This window comes from Prunus avium, chromosome 3 (genome assembly GCF_965620075.1).
Source record: "Prunus avium chromosome 3, drPruAviu1.hap1.1, whole genome shotgun sequence".
NCBI classification, from domain to species: Eukaryota; Viridiplantae; Streptophyta; class Magnoliopsida; order Rosales; family Rosaceae; genus Prunus; species Prunus avium.
In genome coordinates, this window is record NC_142286.1 from 28,212,917 (window position 1) to 28,221,453 (window position 8,537).

Sequence of the window (8,537 nt, forward strand, 5' to 3'; positions counted from 1 at the left end):
ATTGCTTATTTAAGGCAGCAAGGGACCTTATAGGGGCAGGCACAAGGAGGTTATTTTTGTACCAAACATTTAAATTTATCAAATGGACACATTTAAATTTTTATGAATTTGATTTCTAATTTTCATTACATATTTATTGATGGTGACTTTTAGTTATAAAAAAATTGTTTATAACATTAAGTTATGGCAAATTTTTTTTTATTTATAGTATTTTTGTATTAGATTATGTGAGGCCCCAATTTAAGTTTCGCACAGGGCCCTCAAAATCTCAGGGACGGCCCTGGGTATTGAATGGGGCTGAGAAGATGCTATTAGGCTTTACAGTGGTAGACTGTGTTGGTACGTGTGAGAGGTGGTGGTGAAGAAGGGCCAATGATGGTGGTGATGATGAGGGTTATTTAGATGCTGGAGGTCGTGGAATTGTGGTTGAAGTATTGGATGTATAAGATGGTGTTGGTGTGGGGGAGTGGGGAAAATTGATTGGCGGTGTTGGAGAGTTATGGTGCATGATCGGAGTTGTAGGTGGTGGTAATGGTAAAAGGGCATAGGTGGGTGAGTATTGTGATGAGGATGGTGAAGATAGAGATGGAACTGGAGTTTTAAATAGTAACACTACTACAAAAAGGGCAAAAGACGACCAGAAAAAGACGACGGTAGAACAAAAAACCGTCGTTGTTTTTAAAAAGACGACGGTAACAAAAAATCGTCGTGGATAAGTGACTTAAACAACTAAAAAATGGAGATACTGTTGAGAATTTTTTTATAACGACGCACACAAATAAAAAAGCGTCGTCTTATTAAAAAGCTTTTCTTTAGAGTTAAAATCTGACCAAAAAACAACGACAGCAAGTATGACAAGCGTCGTCTTTTAAAAATCAAGTGTCCTTTTTTTGGTAAAGACATGGTTGTTTTGAAAGAACTGTCGTCTATTATATGTAAAAATGACGGTTTTTTTATAAAAAGGGTCGTCTATTATATGTAAAAATGACGGTTTTTTTATAAAAAGGGTCGTCTATTATATGTAAAGACGACGGTATTCATATAAAAAGGGTCGTCTATTATATGTAAAGACGACGGTTTTCATATAAAAAGGGTCGTCTATTATTAAGTAAAGACGACGGTTTTTTTTATAAAAAAGGGTCGTCTATTATATGTAAAGACGACGGTTTTTTATAAAAAGGGTCGTCTATTATAAGTAAAGACGACGGTTTTTTTATAAAAAGGGTCGTCTATTATATGTAAAGACGACGGTTTTTTTATAAAAAGGGTCGTCTATTATATGTAAAGACGACGGTTTTTTTTATAAAAAGGGTGGTCTATTATATGTAAAGACGACGGTTTTTTTATAAAAAGGGTCGTCTATTATATGTAAAGACGACGGTTTTTTTATAAAAAAGGGTCGTCTATTATGAAGTAAAGACAACGGTTTTTTAATAAAAAAGGTTGTCTATTATATGTAAAGACGACGGTTTGAAAAACCTTTTACGTCGCTTTTTAAAAAACTATGACGTTGTTATGTGTGTACAACGTCATTTTAAAGAAATCATGGTTTAGAAATGCGCTCTTCGATGATCATCGACGGAAAACAAAAAAACCGTCGTTAACAATATAAATAAACATGACGCTTATTACATCTATACCCTAAACCCTAAACCATAAAATATAAACCCTAAATTATATATATATGTTTAAATAATTTTAGAAAAGGGATTATGGTTTTACGGCCTAATATATATTAACCATAAACCCTAAACCCCAAAAATAAACCTTTATTCCCCTAAACCCTAAACCCTAAACCATTAAAGTATAAGTGATGTTGTGACTCATGAAAACATTTTTCTTTTTTGTGGTAATTTTAAATTTGTATAACTCAAACTTAATTTTTTAAAGCTTAAGGGGGAAGAAAATATCTCAATCACTTCATAGGAGTTGACGTTGCATTTTTTGGATTTATTTTAAATTTATTATGAATATTTTGAATTAAATAGAATAAAATATTATTAATTAAACCCACAAACCACGTTGGCATTAAGAAATTAAAGACGTTGTAAATCATAATAAACGACTTAATTTTAAAACAAACGAATGACGGATTATGTAAAGACGACGGTTTTTTACGAAAAGGGTCGTCTATTATATGTAAAGATGACGGTTTTTTTTTAAAAATGGTCGTCTATTATATGTAAAGATGACGATTTTTTTATAAAAAGCGTCGTCTTTTAAAACACGCTAGAAAAAGGCCGCTTAAGTGAATTCGCGCTCGACAAATTTTCAAATTTTCCCCCGTCTTTGAAAACCTTATCTCTCATTAACAAGCGTCGTCTTTTAAAACACGCTAAAAAAAGGCCACTTAAGTGAATTCGCGCTCGACAAATTTTCAGATTTTCCCCCGTCTCTGAAAATTTTATCTCTCCCTCCTTGAAACCTCCTGAGCTCCTCTCTTCTTGAAACCCTCCTGAGCTATCTGAAACACTCCATCTCTCACCTTTCTACTCCTCATACGTACCTACCAGCCATCGACGCCATCGAAGCAGCGACGCCGTCAACGCCATCGACGCAGCGACGCCATCAACGCCATCGTTCTTCGCATCAGTCATCACTAGCCGCCATCGACGCCATATTCACAGTCAACGACGACGATGTCCTTGAAAACATATCTAGAGACCTTGCGAGATGGGAAAAGGGTAATCTTATTGTGGTTTTTGATTGCTCAGGTAAGATGACATGGCAAATAGGTGCTGCAGCTTATATCAAGTGTAGCTCAAAGGCCAAGATGACAACTTAGAAGAATATAAGATCCATTTGACCAAGATGACTTAGAACACTACTCCAAGATGACAGCTGAATGTGGAGAACAAGTACAAATTGTGGAAGATACAACAACCATAGGTTAATGCTTTGGATATGGTATTTTGTAATTATAGGGTATAATGTTATAAATATGGTATTTTGTATGGATATAGTAGGAATCAAGATTGGTAAACAATGTAATTACAATTGAATCTTCAAGTTTTATGAAAGAAATAATTTTTTAGGATATCTAAAATGAAATTAGTACATCATTTTTACAGATAATAAACGGCGATTTTTTGGAACAAAACCGTCTTTTTTAGATTTAATAGACGTCTTTGGATATAATAAACGACGGTTTTTTAAGAAAAAGTGTCATCTTTACATTTAAATAGACGACGGTTTTTTCAGAAAAAGTGTCGTCTTTACATTTAAATAGACGACGGTTTTTTCAGAAAAAGTGTCGTCTTTATATTAAATAGACGACGGTTTTTTCATAAAAAGTGTCGTCTTTACATTTAAATAGACGACGGTTTTTTCAGAAAAAGTGTCGTCTTTACTTAAATAGACGACGGTTTTTTCAGAAAAAGTGTCGTCTTTATATTTAATAGACGACGGTTCTATAAAAAAAAGTGTCGTCTTTACATTCAATAACGACGGTTTTTTCAGAAAAAGTGTCGTCTTTACATGTAATAGACGACGGTTCTTTTAAAAACCGTCGTTTTTACATATAATAGACGACGGTGAATTACCGTCGTAGTTTGACTTTCAAAAAGACGACCGTCGATTTAACGACGGTTTGAAAAAGAAAAAGACGACGGCGTTTCCCCGTCGTCTATTTCAATTTTTGTAGTAGTGTAAGTTAGATTCATCGAACACCATATGTCGGGAGATATATATACATGGCCTGAACAAGGATCAAGACATCTGTAGCCTTTTTGGTTGATGCCATAACCAATAAATAAAATGCATAATTTCCTTCTAAACTCAACTTTTTTGGTGGTAATGGTAAATGATTGATGTCATGTAAGGAAGAGGAAGGTAAACGATTTATTAGATATAGACATGTTTGAGAAACTTCTATCCAATATTTGATAAGCATTGAAGATTACACAATGATGTGTGAGTATTTCGTTCAGATGTGCTATTTTGTTTATGTGTGATAGGGCATGTGAGCTATTATGTAATGTCATTTGTGGCTAGAAATTGGCGGAAGTAAGTATTGGCGTTATAGTCACGTTTTGCAGGCACCGTGTGCATCACGCATGCCAACGGTAAAAAAAATTCGAACTTGGCGTCAGCTCTGCTTTCCTCCAACGGATAGAATCCACATGGCGCTTCCTGGGGTGTTCGATCCATTCTTTCTGCTCCAATCCAACGGCTGTCAATATTTGTGTAAAAAAATTGAAAAAAAGTTGATTTTTTTTCCTATAAATACCTATAGATATTATTCCACACCAAATTTTCTACTACTAAGTTTCATTTATGTACAAATACAAATGGCCTCTTCCATCGAAGCCAGAGGGTCGTGTACAATCATAGAAGATATTTCGTTGCGTGAATGTTGGGTCCAAATTAGTCATTGCCCGATCACGGGCAATGAGATGAAGTTCTCTCAAATGTGGAGAAAAATTCCGAATTTGGTGAAAGATCGCATTCGGCTCGTATGAAAATGGCATTGGCTAGTAGGTGGAAAATTTTGAATAAAAAGTTAGGTAAATGGAGAGATGTGTTGGCAAAAGCAAAGGACAACATTCGAAGCGGCAAAAATCTTGGCAACGAGGTAAATTGCTTGTCTTTTATTGAATTAGTTGTATTACTTGTCTTTTATTGAAAGAAAGCATTCAATAATATAACTATTTATTTAAAATATTGCATACATAAAACAAATCATAATTCAATACATAGTACAAAGAAAGCATAATTCAAAACAAAACACAAACAAAGCATAATTCAAAATTAAGCATTAAACTTAACTTCATTGAGAGTGATTGTCTCTCGACGCCTATAAGTGCTCCATCAAGTCAACTTGACGTCTTTCGTGAACATAAGAAGATTGCATTTTCGTATAACGGTCAATCATATGGTTGTTATAATGACCGTCCCTTATCAATGGTTCGTGCTCTAGTGGTTGTCCATTTGCTCCCATGGGCCGTTCATAAATTATTGTCAATGTCGTGTTCATTGGATCGGGTTCGAACATCTCTAGTTCATCATAATCATACTCATCCTCCACAATCATGTTATAGAGGATGATGCATGTCATCATAATGCTTCGAAGCATCTTTTCATCAAACATATGAGCAGCGCCCCTAATGATTGCCCACCAAGCTTAGAGGATACAAAAACACCTTTCCACATCTTTCCTATAACTCTCGTGATAGGCAGCAAAGTATTTTTCCTTTTTCGATTGGGGATTAGGAATTTGTTATGATGAATGTCATCCAATTCAAGTAAATTCCGTCTGCTAGGTAGTACCCACCCAAGTAGATGGTATTGTTGATTTCATACGTGATATGAGGGGATTGACCTCTCAACACATTGTTGAACACCGGGGATTGACCGAGCACATTAAGGTCGTTTTGAGATCCCACAACTCCGAAAAAGGCATGTCAAACCCAGGTATTGAATGATGCAACGGCTTCCAGAATGATACTTTTTTTGCCTTTCCTATTCCCATTATCTCCTTGCTAGGAAGTTGGGCAATTTTTCCACTGCCAGTGCATGTAGTCGATACTTCCAATTATGCATGGGAAACTTCGAGCCTCAACTTTTTGTAAAAGCCTTTAGAGGTCCCTAAGCGTAGGTTTGCGGAGGTAATTTCTCGTGTAGATAGTTTCAATTGCATTATAGAATCTGACTAAGCTCTCTAGGATATTGGATTTCCCCATCCTAGCAATCTCATCCACCTGGTCTACAGATGCACTAAACGCTAGCATCCGTAAAGAATTTGTACGTTTTTGCTTCGGAAGAAGACCCAAAACCCCAGTAGCATTGTACTTCTAAACGAAGTATGCGTCGTAATTGCAAACATCATGCATGATTTTATTGAACAAATGGGGTGCTATATTGCCCTCGAAAATCAAAACTAGAGTACAACGAATTTGTGATAAAGTAATCTTCTAAGAGATTCGTACTCCAAGAGTGCCTATGTCTGTCCACGTTCGGGCCACGGCCGGGTTGTGAACCACACTGGTGTTGGCTTGATTGATCGAGCGTACCCACTGCCATGGCAACTTGATCATCATCTACTTCCCACTCCTTTTCTTCTTCAGCACGTTTGCACATTCTTTCTTTATTTTCTTGCTCAGCCTTCTCCAACAACCTCCTCGTGTAAGACATTGAAAATAGAATGTGTTTTGTAAAATCTAAGAGATGAAAGGATAGAGAGGATATGGATGATTGTGGTGAGTTGAGGATGTGGATTTATAGAGGGATTTAGAAGATAGAGATGATACATGACACAATTGTAGCAACTAAAAATCTTATCTGAAATTTGAGATGTGAATTTTATAATAAATATGGACACGTGGCAACTGAAAATCTTATCCGAAATATGAGATGTGAATTTTATAATAATTATTGACACGTGGCAACCAAAAATCTTATCCAAATTAATCGTTTAAATATAAAAAATAAAATTAATTTAAAGTGAATAGTAATTGCCCTTTGCCATGACAATGGATGAAAACCCAACTTGCCTTTTGCGAGGGTTGGCACTATTTACATGAATAGTAACAGTCATTGCCTCTCCTTGCCCTTTGCCATGGCAAATGGGTGAAAATGCTTTAACAGTTGAAATCTTGGAATTGGGTTTGGGCAATGAATGGTAAGACTTGGTAATATATAAATCTTGGAATTGGGTTTGGGCAATGAATGGTAAGACTTGGTAATATATAAAGTGCGTATAAAGTTGGGGTTGCTTTTAAAGTGCTTATGTCACTTATTGCTTGAATTATGGTAGCGCTCTTTGTAACTTTGGTGGCTTGTCCACCACCATTTTCTGTCTCGAGCATTGGTTACTGGTTCCTCTCCGGTGGGTGTGGGCTTGTGTTGATTATGCTTAGACATGGCATTCGTGTCGTGTTATCAGTATTCGTGTCGTTTTCGTGTCAACCCGTTTTTTTTAACGGGTTGACACGACACGACACGATAAGAAAACGGGTGGAAAATATCAAACACGAACACGACCCGCTCTAATTCGCGAATCACACGACACGACCCGTTTCACCCGTTAAGAAAATAAACTTTTTTAATAAAAATTTAAAAAACCTATATTTTTACATGCCCACAAAATCAAAATCATTCCAACAAAAGCTAATATTCTTGAATTTAATCCAAACTTCAACATCAACATCCGTGAACATGATCCATCATAACAAAAGGAAAAGGCAAAATAAATATGAAGTAATCCATGAAGCTCTGCACACAAAAAAATCCATTAAGATGATCCAAACTTCAACATTTCACCATTGCAATTTTCCTGGAAGAAAAAAAAAACACAGAAATTGTTAGACAGCAGTTAGTATGAAAATTCCAAACTCACAGAAATTGTTGTGAACTGCACATAAAAATTCTTCTCTAATATTGCTTTTAATATCAATTCTATACATAAAAATAAATAATATTAATACAACCCAAAACCATACAAAGATCAAATTGTTTGAAACTGTAACACTAAATCAAAATACAAGGTTGATTCTTCTTCATGCTTTATTGTTGGTTTGAAACTGTAACACTAAACATATATATATATATATATATATATATATATATATATATAAATTAAAAAAATTGAAGTTGGGCCATTCCAACGTTTTTTGGTCAACACGGAGCTTTCATAAGCAAACCTGGAGAGGGCCAGAACCACAAACATCTGGGGATGAAGCATCCACCAGGACAGCACAAGGAAACAGAAGAACTGTAATAAACAAGACAATCACAATAACTTTAGAAGGACAAAAGTCCAGCAGCAGGGGAAAAAGCAAGGCCCCAGACAAAGAAGAAATGTGAAGAGCAAAAACACCATGAATTATGGAGGGCCAGGGAGGCGTCCAACTCCAATGAATGGGAATAATCTGAACATTTGTTAATGTTTCTCTCTCTCTCTCTCTCTCTCTCTCTCTCTCTCTCTCTCTCTCTCTCTCTCTCTCTCTCTCTCTCTCCTCATTTCCTCTTTCTTCTCCCGTGCACTCTGTGTCTCTAGCAAATACCAAGTCAGAAGCCTCTATATCTCTAATTGACAGCATAGTAAATTAAGAAAAATCAAACCTGTCCAGTACATCAATATATAATTTCCAAAGTCCACATAAATATATAATTTCCATACTGAAAATCAAATAAATTTACCGAATCAATTAAGAAAAACATTCATACCTTAAGATAGGATTTAACAGCAGAAAAGATCTTCAAAGACAGAGAGAGGAGAGATCGCAAGAAGAAGGAGAAGATGAGGACTTGAGAGAGAAAGAAAGAAAACTGCAAAGAAGAGAAAGAAAAGAAAGCGGCTGAATGAATGAAGAGAAAGAGATGCTAGGGTTTTTTTTTAGAATAGAAAATTACAAAATTACCCCCACTTAACGGGTTGGTTCGTGTATTCGCGAATGGACACCGAAACGACCCGTTAGCTTAACGGGTGGCTAACGGGTCAACACGATAGCAACACGACACGATAACTCCAACCCGAATACTGATTTTTTCGTGCGAATTCGTGTCGTGTTATCGTGTCGTATGGGATTTTGCCATGT

At 35.9% G+C, this 8,537-nt stretch overlaps 1 long non-coding RNA gene across 1 annotated transcript; it reads right to left on the reverse strand.

Moving 5' to 3' along the window:
• Positions 1–7,024: 7,024 nt before the first annotated feature.
• LOC148295872 (uncharacterized) lies at positions 7,025–8,537 on the reverse strand. The gene is made up of 2 exons (XR_015834396.1): positions 7,641–8,537; positions 7,025–7,273 (listed from the first exon to the last, which is right to left on the reverse strand). It is a non-coding gene; the product is annotated as an uncharacterized LOC148295872 (long non-coding RNA).